At 42.2% G+C, this 13,748-nt stretch overlaps 1 pseudogene; it reads left to right on the top strand.

The window, feature by feature from the left end:
* The first annotated feature begins 8,533 nt into the window (after window positions 1-8,533).
* Window positions 8,534-12,306, top strand: LOC103125406 (sal-like protein 4; annotated as a pseudogene).
* The last annotated feature ends 1,442 nt before the right edge of the window (window positions 12,307-13,748 follow it).

Here is a 13,748-nt window from a genome sequence, read left to right as displayed (position 1 = left end):
TACCTTTAGTGATTTCTGTCCTTCTGGTTGCTTTAGGGTTCCTTTGTTCCTCTTCCTCTAAGTCCTTGAGGTGTGCAGTAAGGTCATTCATTTGGGCATCTTCTTGGTGTTTAATATGTGATTGTATGGCTATAAGTTTCCCTCTCAGTACTGCTTTAGCTGTGTCCCAAATATTTTGATATGTTGTGTCTTCATTTTCATTAGTTTCCAGGAACATTTGAATTTCCTGTTTGAGTGAGTCTCTGACCCAGTGGTTCTTAAGGAGCATGTTGTTTAGTTTCCAAATTCTGTGTCTTTTAATAATTTTCTGTTTGTTGTTAAATGTTAGTTTTACTCCACTGTGGTCTGAGAAGATACTTGGGATGATTTCAATGCTATTGAATTTATTGATGCTGTCTTTGTGGCCTAACATGTGGTCTATCCTTGAGTATGTGTTATGTGGATTTGAAAAGAAGGTGTATTCCAGTTTTTTGGGGTGGAGGAGTCTGAAAATGTCCAAGAGGTCTAGTCTGTCGATCTCTTCATTCAATTCTCTTGTATCTTTATTGGTTCTCTGCTTTGTTGATCTGTCTAAGTGTGAGAGTGCGGTATTGAAGTCTCCCACTATTATTGTATTACTATTGATGTATTTTTGAAATTCTTTCAGTAGATGCTTAATTTATTTAGATGGTATCTCATTGGGTGCATAGATGTTAATATATTTTTTTTAATTTTATTTATTTTATTTATTTATTCCCTTTTGTTGCCCTTGTTTTTTTTTATTGTTGTAGTTATTATTGTTGTCGTTGTTGGATAGGACAGAGAGAAATGGAGAGAGGAGGGGAAGACAGAGAGGAGGAGAGAAAGATAGACACCTGCAGACCTGCTTCACTGCCTGTAAAGCGACTCCCCTGCAGGTGGGGAGCCGGGGTTTGAACCGGGATCCTTATACCGGTCCTTGTGCTTTGCGCCCCCTGCGCTTAACCCGCTGTGCTACAGCCCGACTCCCAGATGTTAATAATTGTTAAGTCTTCTTGGCTGATTGATCCTCTAATGATTTTGTAATGTCCTTGCCTATCTTTTATTACTTTATTTAATTTAAAATCTATCGTGTCTGACATGAGAATGGCTATTCCTCCCCTTTTTTGTGGACCGTTAGCCTGTATGATAGTTTTCCATTCTTTCACTTTAAGTCTGTGTTTATCTTGTTGTGACAGATGGGATTCTTGCAAGCAACATATGGTTGGGTTGTGTTTTCTGATCCATCCCTCAACTCTGTGCCTTTTGATGGGTGAGTTTAAGCCATTGACATTTATTGATATTATGGATTTAATGTATTGTAGTGCCATTGTTCAAAAAAAATTTTTTTTGTTTGCTCTGATATATTGCCAGTATTGTAGTGATGTTCTTGTTTATAAGAGTTATTTTAGAACCTCTTTCATGGCCTGTTTGGTGATGGTTGCCTCCTTTAACTGTTGTTTGTCTAAGAAGGTTTTGATCCCTCCATCTAGTTTGAATGAAAGTCTAGCAGGATATATTATCCTACGTTGAAACCCTTTTTCATTCAGGGCTTGACAGATATCTTGCCATTCTCTTCTGGCTTTTAGAGTTTGAGTGGAGAAGTCTGCAGATAATCTTATGGGTTTTCCCTTGTATGCGACTTTTTGTTTCTCTCTTGCAGCCTTTAGGATCCTTTCTTTATCCTTACTTCTTCTCATTGTGACTATGATGTGTCTTGGTGTCTTCAGGTCCTGGTTGATTCTGTTTGGAAGTCTCTGGGCCTCTTGAATCTTGATGTCCTTTCTGTTATTCAGTTCTGGGAAGTTTTCTTCTATTATTTCCTCTAGAATGTTTGCTTCCCCTTCCTCTCTTTCTTCCTCTGGCAGGCCAATTATAGGAATGTTACTTCTTTTGATATCATCCCATATGTCTCTGTTGTTGTTTTCAGTGTCTCTTAATCTCTTTTTAAGCTCTTTCACCTCTTTCTTAGTTTTCTCTAACTCATCCTCTGTCTGACTAATTCTGTTTTCTGCTTCTGTTAGTGTTCTTTCCCTTGCCTCAGCTTCTTTCTTCATTACAGCTATTTCAGCTTTCAGTTCTCTAATTGCCTCAAGATAATCAGTATTTTCCTTGGGGGTCTCAACTGTTGTTTCCCTCATACTGCCATTCCTTTCCTCCAGTGTTGTTTTCATTTCTGTGATTAATAAGTTTATTATTGCTTGCATACTTTTCTTATCTATGGTTACTTCTGGCTGATTTGTAGTTTCTTCTGGGCTCTTGTCTTCATTCATTGGAGTAGCAGTTTTATTTGTTTTTAATCTACCCATTTTTTTATTTATGTGTTTCTCTCTTTTTTTATGCTCTGTTGTTCCTCACTTGTTGTGTTTGAGTACAAGTAACACTGTACTAAATACCTTTATGACAATTGCACTCACCAACCTCCGGAATTACGGTAGCTACTGAAGTAAGTATTGAAGCAATTTAATCACTACCAGTTAGCCAAACAATTTCTCCAGTCCGTGAAAAAATAGTGACCAAATCCCAGTGAAGAAAGAGAAAAGAAAGAGAGGATAACAAGAATAGACAGTTATGCAAATCTACTATCCACCGTATATTATAGGCGTAACAAGAGGAGAAAGGGAACTAGAGCAGAGATACACACATAGAGAGTCTACTCTGAGTCAGATTTCTTCCCCAAAGTAATTCACAAATTCTGAAAGGCAAAGAAGAAAGAAGAAGTGTATGACAAGATTTAAAAAATAAAAGAGAGAGAGAGACAAGAGAGAGAAACGGGAGAAGATAAGAAAAAGAGTTGTAATTAAAGAGCAGTGCAAGGAACTTCCCAAATGTGTATCAGTGAATTCAAAAAAAAACACCCTGTTTGGTGGTATGGGGTATCCTGCTAGGAGCTGGTCCCCAGGGACTGCTTATGGGGGGGGGGTGGGGCGGGAAGGATGTATGCTTGAAAATTAAAAGGAAGAAAAAAGAATTTTTTCCCCTACTCTAATTCTTAACCCAAATTAAGTTATAGTCACCTCTTTGTCACCGCTATGTCCCCTTATTGGCTGGCCTGCTAAAGTCAGAAAATCCTGTTGTTTCCAGGGAATGTGTTTGGAGCTCAGCGGCTAGCAGCTTCTCTGTCCACCATCTTCCGGGAACCCCCCCCCCTCCAGACTTTTTTAAAGGATTTCTCGAAAATGAAAACTAGCTCCAAGTCCTTTGATCCAGTGAGAGCTATACTCAAGAAGTCTTTGGATCCGCCCTCAGGGTCGCGGTGGTCCCTGGAGACTCCCAAGAGAAAGCCCCCGAGCTAAAGTGCTCTCTCCGGGTCCTCTGCTGGCCGCCCAGCAGCGCTCTGCAACCGGCGGAGGAGCTGCCTTCCCGGTAGGAGGACAATGCCCGGCGCACTCCCCTTGCCCGGCGCCGCCTGGGATGTCTTGAGCAGCCCACCCGCTAGTCCGTGCCACCTTTACTCTAATTCTTAACCCAAATTAAATTATAATCACTTCTTTGGTGTCACCCCTTATTGACTGGCCTGCTAAAGGCAGAAAATCCTACCGTTTCCAGAAGATGTGATCAGAACACACGCTGTTACAGCTTCTCAGTCCGCCATCTTCCCCTTTCCCCCAAAATAAATAATTTTTAAAAAATAAAAAGGAAAAGGGGCTGGGTAGTGACACACAGGCTTAATAGCACATATGACCAGGGTTCCTGCTCTAACAACCTACCTGCAGGGGGTGGAGCTTGCTACAAGAGCAGTGAAGCAGGTCTGCAGGTATCTTTCCTTTTCCTCTATCTCCCTCTCCCCTCTCAATTTTTCTCTATCCTATCTAATAAAATAGTAAGAAAGAAAAATGGCTGCAGGGAGTGGTGTATTCCTAATGCCAGCACCAAGCCTCAGTGCTAACCTTGTTGGTGAAAATAAATAAATCAAACACAGATCAAAGAATCAACAAGACATAACTTTTTATTGAAAATAACTGATTCATTAAGCACACGTGGCGCAAAGCACAGGATGGGCTTAAGGATCCCGGTTCGAGCCCCGGCTCCCCACCTGCAGGGGAGTCGCTTCACAGGCGGTGAAGCAGGTCTGCAGGTATCTGTCTTTCTCTCCCCCTCTCTGTCTTCCCCATATCTCTCCATTTCTCTCTGTCCTATCTAACAACAATGACATCAATAACAATAATAACTACAACAATAAAAAAACAACAAAGACAACAAAAGGGAAAATAAATAAATATAAAAAAAATTAAAAAAAAAGAAAATAACTGATTCATAACAACTGTCTTGAGTATGTTCGCTTACATCGAAGCCACTGTTAGTTCAAGTACATCATTCATGTGAACAAGAGACTCCACATACACAAGGGAACAGTGGGAATGACAATTCGGAAGTACAGCACCAGTTAGAGGGCACAAGGGTAATTAAGGTAAACTACAATCTCATCTTAATTGAATGTGTAGCTATTGATTTCACCTACACAGAGTTGTCCATTCTGTCATTTCCCAATCTACATGTATCCTTTCTAGATAAAGAAACATCAACTTTAAAAAAAAAAAAAAAAGAAAGAAAGAAAGAAAGAAAAAAAAGCTTCTCCTTAGTGATAAGCACTTCTCTGATAAGCACTTCTCCCTTGTTAAGACATTAATCCATAATGGTAAACTTGAGACAATTTCAATATTTCCATGAGATTATAAATATCTCCTGATGTTCTAGTTTTCCACTTCCAGATACATTGATATTTTAGCTTTTGGTGAAAGAAAGAGATCAACAAGGGCACAATTCAAACTTAATAGAGCAGGAAAAATACTATATTTTCAGGTCAAGTCACCGTGGCTAGAAACAGTTTAATGTTCTTAATTAACTTACTTCTACTTAATGACCCTTGATTGGTATCCTGCTATGCTCAATGCACATACTTATATAGGGCTTCAACCTTATATTTAAAAAAACACGACTTAATTAACTTAATTACTGTTCAATTCACATTGAAAAGTAGAAGACTGAATAGTCTTGTTGAGGCAAACTGAATAAAGAAACATGGAACTGAAGTGGCTTTTTTTTTTTTTTTTACAATCTGTAACCAAATGGTTAATGTTAGTTGAGGTTCTTCTTTTCTCTAGAATTAATTGAGACATGATGATATGTGGGTTAAAAGCAGAGTGAGCTTACACTCTTTCTGTCTACCTAATTGTGTAAATTCAGTAAAAATCACATTCCTTTAGAGGTCCAATTTTTTTTAACATTTAAATGGCTATTTAGTTTTGTAAGTAACATTCCTTCTCTGTGATCTAGGAAGATTTCTCCTTTTTTTCTTAATTTTTGAGGGGCATAATGGATTACAGTATAGTCTTTTATTTTATTAATGATTTACAAAATTGCAAAATAACGGGAACATAATTCCATATCATTCTCACCACCAGAAACCTGTGTCTCCATTTCCTCCATTAGAAACTTCATGTGGTTTGCCCATGGTCACAGATTTGAATTGACTATTATTTTGTAACTATCTATATAGATATGTACAATTTTTCTATGCTCCTGTCTTCTCTTTCATTTTTAGTCACACATATACCTATTACTACATCTGAATATCTTGCCTTTTTTTCTTTTTCTTTCACTGGGCCCTGATGGAATTGGCTTTCAGAGCCTTCTAGTCATCTGGAAATATGGACCAATTTTTTGGGGGGGTACAGAAGGTAGAAGCTCTGGCTTCTGTAATTGCTTCTCTGCTGGACATGGGCATTGACAGGTAGATCCCTACCCCCAGATTTTTTTTTTTAATCTTTCCCTTATGAGGTAAGGCTGTAGAGAGGTGAGGATCCAGGACACATTGGTGAGGTCACCTAGCCAAGAAATTCAGGATGGAATCATAGTAGCATCTGTAACTTGATGTCTGAAAGGCGGTAAGTTATGAGGCAGAAAAAATGTTTAATAAATAGGAAGCAGAGAGTAGGACTACAGCAGAAATAGGGATTTTAAGATGGTTCTAAGAAGCTTGGAAGTCTATTTTGGATATGTTCCTAGGGGTCATGGCATTAATGATTTTTGCCTGAGCAATGTGGAGGTGGGCTTGAGATATTATCAAGGAAGATCTTCAGTGTTGAGAATAAAATTAGAAAGCTGGATTAGGGTAGAATAATTCCCAAACTTGAAGAAAATATATAAATGCAGTTAACTGTTTACTACATCCATCTGACCCAGGACCTACGTATACTCATATTTAGCACGGGAGCCTGTATTATTTCTGCGTCCCTGTCAGTCAGAGCTAGAAGTCCATGATCATAGCTAGGAACATTCCAGGCTGTATTCATTGCAGGACCAGCCTTTCTTGAGTGGCAGAATAGGATAAACCCAGCCTCCTTTTGGAAAGTAGAGCTGTTCTTACCATTGCTATTTTTTAGTGAAGGCAAAGTCCTGGAGAGATCTTTGAAAGGGATTATGATAACATTCCTGATGGAAGTGACCAGTGATGATGGAAAGAGGGGTCTGTTAGAGGTCTAGGTCCATCATATCTACTAGGGAATCCTATGATTCCCTGAGTTGGGCCCCAGGTGATGGGGTGGCCTGGTAGTGACTAAAGAGCTCACTATTAAATGTGCAAGTCTCTTGCCCTTTTCCAGCTTTTTGTGGTCTCTTCTTTATCTGGATTTAATATATAGGCTCAGCTCTCTCCTTGATTGGTGTATAGGAAACAACATGAACCCAGTGTCCCTTCATCCTATCTCCAACCCTCCTTCCCCACATTTTATTTTGCTGTAGTGCAATATATCATACCCATCCCATGGTTCACTTCGGTTTTTTTTGTTTGTTTCTTTGTTTTTGTTTTTTTTACTGTTCGTTGTTTTTTTATATGTACTATTCAACTAATAGTAACTACATCAAGAATAAAGTTTAGGGAGTGGTCTGTGTGTGTTGAACAAGTATAACTAGTGTTTGCCTTCATAACTTGTGAGTGATAAATCAATTTATTCAGATCAGTTATTCTTGAAGATATTTTCCCACTGCTTGCTGTTTGTTATTAACTGTCTTATGTAGTTAAAGACAAAAGGATCTAGAACTCTTACTTACAAACAAAAGTTTAGGTGTAGTAACTTATAAAGAAGACAGCCTTGAATTTCAGAACATTTTAAGGATAATGAGTGTTTTAGACAGTCATTTCTGGATAACACATTACTACAATTTAACGGTATTAACAAAGTGTTTCATAAGGTTCATGAATTTCGTGGGTCAGGGATTCTGGCAGCGTTCAACAGATTTAACTTTTGCCTGTGCCATAATACCTCAAGCCTCAACTGAGCAAATCTGATAGATATGAATAGCTCTCATCTGTTATGTTACACTTTGTTCATAGCTTAAGATGTAAGGCAGAAATATTTCGTAAATGCTCACAGACTTGTATACAGGAATTCAGAAAGGGAATACAGTCAGAAAGTTTCAGGCAGTGGTAAATAATGGTTATGCAAAGAGACTCTGATGCTTGAGGCTCCTAAGACTCAGGTTCAATCCCCTGCACCATCATGAACCAGAGATGTTCAGTGCTCTGGGGGAAACAAAAAAAAAAAGAAAGTTTCAAATGGGCATGGTACACCTTGTTGGGAGAATAAATTACCTTGTGTAAGGACCCAGAAGTCTGTTGTGCTATTACTTGACTATTTCCTTGTCCTCTGAACCTCTTTTTTTTTTGCAAAGAACATCATGATTTTTTTAGGAAATCAATTCAATGACATGCTTACTATTTATCTATCTACACAATCAGTTATCTAATACAATATTTATTCTACTATCAAACAGTTTCAAATATATTCTTACATTCCCTCACAAATACCATCTTTAATCCTGTTCCTATTATAGTACTAATACAAATATGTATTGTATTTATAGGAACTCTTAACAGTGTTCTTCCTCTTAAGTCAATGTTTTTGTTTTGATTACTCTCTTCAACTACTCCTGGAAACTGTTCACCTTAAAGCAATACAATGTAAATATAAGTGCTGTTTAAAGAAATTCAGTGTTTTTGGAAGATTATAGAATGAATTCAGGATTCCTTTTTCTTGGGCCATTTTTTTGTTGGGGACTCTGTAACCTTGCAAGTTCTGTTATTAATATATGATGTGAATGATTATTTGAATGGGCATCTGGGAACAGATACAGACATTGAACCAGAGAAAATATAAGCAATAGCCCCAGGCTTCTGCAAAATCAAATTTACTCCAGTTGCTGTTTTAAGACTACATTGACACTGACCTTGAGCTGAAAGAGAAGCTACTCTCAGAAAAGCCAAACCATGGACAGATGGAGCCCAGTTGACAACAACTTTAAAATCCACTCCTTTAACCTTGTCCAGATTAAACTGCTACATGTTACATTCTAGCCAGATTTATATGTACATTCAGGTATATATTTTGCAGTAGTTTACGGATACGTGTGAACGTGTGCTCTCTCTCACAGAAACTGGTGTATATCTAGGTTTTGGGACTTTGTTAGAAAGTGAACCACAGGCGGAGTGGGCTCCATCAGCGCGGTTCTCCTGGGGCGCCCCGATGCTCGCACCATGTTGAGGCGCAAGCAGGAGAAACCCCAACACATCAACTCGGAGGAGGACCAGGGCAAGCTGCAGCCCGCAGCTGCAGAGTCCGCAGATGCAGCCTCCCAGGCGAGGGTGGCGGGGCAGTGGGTGCTTCTTTGAACCACCCAGGAAGCAGTGAAGACATGAATGGGGATGGTGCAGTGGTAAAAGGGCCCAGCAGGGAGGATACTCACATCTGTGACAAGTGCTGTGCAGAGTTCTTCAGCTTCTCTGAGTTCTTAGAGCATAAGAAAAATTGCACTAAAACTCCACCTGTCTTCATTATGAATGACAGTGAAGGGCCAGTGCCTTCAGAAGACTTCCCAGGAACTATGCTGAGCCACCAGCCACTTCTTCTTCTTCTAGTGTTTTCCCTTCTTCTGTAGCCAGTTAACAGCGTCAGGTTGAGCCTGATGTAAAGTTTCGAGACCTCCTTTGAATCTGGAGAGGTGGCAGTCGTTGACTATGTGGGTCATAGTCTGTCTGTAGCCGCAGGGGCAGTAGTCCAGGCAACAAGGATGGTCACAAGGAGGAGGACAGCAGCAGCTCAGGGGACAGAAAGGAGAAGCCAAGCACAGAGCCTGTCATGTACTTAAAGACAGAGCCCAGCCTGCCACCCACACCCCAGAACATAAGCTATCTACCCAAAGGCAAAGTAGCCAACACTAATGTCACTCTCCAAGCCCTACGAGGCACCAAGGCAACAGTGAACCAGCTCGCCCCCTTGCCTGGTGCCAACAACTTCTTGTGGGTCTTGGAGCAGCTCCTGTGTCTGCAGCAGCAGCAGCTTCACCAGCTCCAGCTCACTGAGGAGATCCGCAACTACATGAACATGTGGGCCTGAGACTACCTCCATTCTGGTGAGTCTGGTGCTGATGCCCTCAAGACCTTAGGCGGCCACATGTCCCAGCAGGTGTCTGCAGCCGTGGCTTTGCTCAACCAGAAAGCTGGAGGCCAAGGTCTGTCTCTGGATGCCTTGAAGCAAGCCAAGCTACCTCATGCCAACCTCCCTTCCACCACCTGTTTTGGGTGCTCTGGGCTGACGTCCTTTGCTGTGAAACCAGATGGGACCAGGGTGCTCCCCAATGTCATGTCACGCCTCCCTGGTACTTTGCTACCTCAGACCCCAGGCTCTGTGCTTTTCCAGAACCCGTTCTCCACTGTGGCCTTAGCTCCATCCAAGAAGGGGAAAGGAAAACCCCCGAACATCTCCCCGGTGGAGGTCAAACCCAAAGATGAGGCCGTTCTCTACAAGCACAAGTGTAAGTACTGTAGCAAGCTTTTTGGAACTGATAGCTCCTTGCAGATCCACCTCTGCGCTCCCACACTGGAGAGAGACCTTTTGTGTACTCTGTCTGTGGCCACCATTTCACCACCAAGGGCAATCTCAAGGTTCACTTTCATCGACACCCCCAGGTGAAGGCAAACCCCCAGCTGTTTGCCGAGTTCCAGGACAAGATGGCAGCAGGCAATGGCACTCCCTATGCACTGTCTGTTCCTGTCCCTCTAGACGAATCTAGTTTCTCTTTAGATAGCAAGCCTGTCCTTGTACCTGGGACACCCACACCCCACCTAGGGATACCTCAGAATCTCTCCTCAGGGACTACCCCCAAGGACCTCCTGGGTGGCCCCTTGCCCAGTGACCTACAGCCTGGGCCTTCCCCCGAAAGGGAGGATGGAGTTACTCTTCCTGGGGTGGGGCCCAACCTTAACTCCCCAAGGGTTTGTAGCTTCCAAGGGAGTGGGACACCCGAGCCAGGGTCAGAGACCCTGAAATTGTAGCAGCTGGTAGAGAACATAGACAAGGCCCCCATTGACCCTAATGAATGTCTCATTTGCCATCGAGTGCTGAGCTGCCAGAGCTCCCTCAAAATGCATTATCGAACCCACACCGGGGAGAGGCCATTCCAGTGCAAGATCTGTGGCCGGGCCTTCTCCACCAAAGGCAATCTGAAGACACACCTTGGGGTTCACAGAACCAACACCTCTGTTAAAAATGCAGCACTCCTGCCCCATCTGCCAGAAGAAGTTCACCAATGCCGTCATGTTGCAGCAGCATATTCGGATGCACATGGGCGGGCAGATCCCCAACACACCCTTACCAGAGAATCCCTGTGACTTTTCAGGGGCAGAGCCAATGATGGTCAGTGAGAATGGCAGCACAAGTGCCATGTGTCCGGATGACATCGAGAGCATCGAGATTGATGAGGTCTGCTTCCAGGGTGCCTTGAAGATCTCCACTCCTCTTCCCAGTATCCATTCAGGGTCACCTACTCTGGAGTTCCCTGTGATGGCATCTCTGGATGCCCCAGGGAAAGTGGGTCCTGCTCCTCTGGTCCTGCAGCGACAGAGCAGCAGAGAAAATGGTTCGGTGGAGAGTGACGGTTTGACCAATGACTCATCATCCTCAGTGATGGGAGACCAGGAGTATCAGAGCCGAAGTCCAGATGCCTTCCAGGCTGTCTCCCCAGCCAATAGCCAAGCAGAAAGTATCAAGTCCAAGTCTCCTGAAGCGCACAAAGCAGAATGCTCTGAGAGCAGCCGCACTGAGATGGAAGGTCGCAGCAGTCTCCCACCAGCATTTATATGATCCCAGCCAACCTATGTCAAAGTGGAAATTCCCAGTGCATTTGTTGGACCTGCAACCATGTCCCCAGGTGTGATACCTCTGTTAGCCACCCAGCCACGCCCAAAGACCAAGCAGCACGGCTGCACTCGATGTGGGAAGAACTTCTCATCTGCCAGTGTTCTTCAGATTCATGAGCGAACACATACTGGAGAGAAGCCCTTTGTCTGCAACATTTGTGGGTGAGCTTTTACCACCAAAGGCAACCTGAAGGTCCACTACATGACACATGGTGCCAACAATAGCTCTGCCTGACGTGGGAGGAAGCTGGCTATTGAGAATTCCATGGCTCTGATTGGAACAGATACAAAGAGGGTGCCTGAGATGTTCCCCAAGGAAGCCCTGGCACCTTCAGTGAATGTGTACCCCATGGTGTGGAACCAGTATACCACCATGCTCAATAGTGGTCTGGCCATGAAGACCAATGAGATCTCTGTGATCCAGAGTGGTGGCATCCAAACTCTCCCAGTGTCCCTGGGGGCCAACTCCATGGTGAACAACACCACTATCTCCAAGATGGATGGCTTCCAGTCAGTTCTCAGCACTGATATGGAAAAACCAGCTGCTGATGATGGCCTCCCAAAGTCCCAATTCCCTCACTTCCTGGAAGAGAACAAGATTGCAGTCAGCTAAACTAAAGGAGAGCCCAGGTTGAAGGAAACATGCAATGTGACCTAGAACTGGATAACTTAAAAAAAAAACAACCCATCTCCTATTTTTGTTACTAATATGCAATTGATGTTTACAGTTCTGACCGCAACCTCAGGCAAGTCCTACAATCACAAAATTACTGTGCTGCTTTGCCATCCCTCCCCACCCCACGCCCCCAGGAAAAAAAGGAAAAAAGAAAAAAATCCATACTAATATTTTTTCTTTCTAACTTTGGAAAGAAGCGGGTCTTGCAAAGTAGCTTTGTTACTTGCAACAAACTGTATGCATAAGGGCTTTGTATTATTTCCAAAGATGGATGATGTATGTTTCGAGTTCGAATTTAACCACAATGGAAAAGAACTGCTTAGCCTCACTAGGGAGAAGAGGGGCTGTACATGTTTGTGGTAACTGAATGTGGGTAAGTGGACAGACCAGCTGATTAGGGACCTGGTTTGAATGTGTGTTGCCCCCACCCCCAACACACAGCTATTTTCTCTTACTTTTTTTTTTAAACTAAGGTTGTATTGATAGAATTACAAAATCTATTCAGCCTTAGAACCTTAAGTAAAATGCCCTCAAATAGACTGATGTTGGTCCTTAGCCCACTGTGTGTTGCTGCTTATTTAAATAGTTTAATTGGAACCCCCACAAGAGTGCCAGTGGACCTCTGTTTTTCTAGGTGCCTTTCTTTCTGAACACCAGAAGAGAGAGACACCTGGACAGGAGAGTTGAGGTGACTTTTAGTTTGCCCGTGCCTACTCTGTTGAACTGTGGTGTTTTGTTTTTTGTTCTTGAAGAAACACATAAGGGTATGTTTATTATAGGTTCACAAAATAATTCACGTAACTTAAGTAAATCTCCATGTTGTGACTTAATGACAAGTTATTATGAAGACGCCCTCCCCCAAGAATTGCATGAAGGCTGCAAGGTTGGAGCAGGCAAGGTCCTGGGTCTGAAAGCTTTAATTTATCTACCTCATTTATTATTATTATTATCTTTCTTTTGTAGTCATGGTCTTTATTTTTCTCATTTTGTGACCGCTGAAGTGTTCATAGACCCTGTCTAGAGCCTAAGTTCATGTATTGGTGGAAACAGCTGGATGTTCAAGATGTTCTAGTAGGTTTTTTTTTTCTTAATATTTTTATATATGTAACATGAAGCAAGTAAGACATTACTCTTCATGGCTTGACAAAGGGGAAAGGAAGAGCCTGACTTCTGGGTGAAGAATACTTCCTTGTGGATTAAGACTTATCAAAAAGTTTTTCTCTTGGTTATTGCATCTAATTCATCTAATTTTTTTTTCTTTGCCAAGTTGTGCCTTCTGGGATTGTAAGTGAATAACACGACGACGGTATAATACCTGTTTACAATGTGAAATGGTTACTGTTACAAAGATCACACAAGAGGCTTTCTCACTGTTAAACTTGATAACTTTAAGCAATTAATGGCTTGGGAATGTATGGTCTATGGAGAAACCCCTGTAGTTTTACCTGCTGATGCTGTCTGTTGGAGAATAAATTTGGATGGTTCCCCTCCTCAAAAAAAAAAAAAAAAAAAGAAAGAAAGAAAGTGAAACACCTGAGATGAAATTAGAGTATATTATGAAAGGAAAGGTCTCACCCGAGTAATGAAGTTGAAAGGTTGTCATTCCACACATGAAGTCTCTGGACACAGTCTGAAGTGAAGCATGTTGAGGTGGCAATCGCTGTGTTGGTTAGGTTGTGATCGGCAGATGCAATATTATTTGATATGGATTGGGAGAGGCATACGGGCATGTGGGCCCTCATGGTTAAATGAGCAGAGGTTTAGAAAGAAATAATACAACTAGGGAGTCGGGCGGTAGTGCAGCGGGTTAAATGCATGTGGCTCAAAGTGCAAGGACCAGTGTAAGGATCCTGGTTCGAGCCCCCAGCTCCCCACCTG

This window comes from Erinaceus europaeus, chromosome 5, assembly GCF_950295315.1.
Source record: "Erinaceus europaeus chromosome 5, mEriEur2.1, whole genome shotgun sequence".
Classification (NCBI taxonomy): Eukaryota; Metazoa; Chordata; class Mammalia; order Eulipotyphla; family Erinaceidae; genus Erinaceus; species Erinaceus europaeus.
This window is presented reverse-complemented; position numbering and strand designations above follow the sequence as displayed.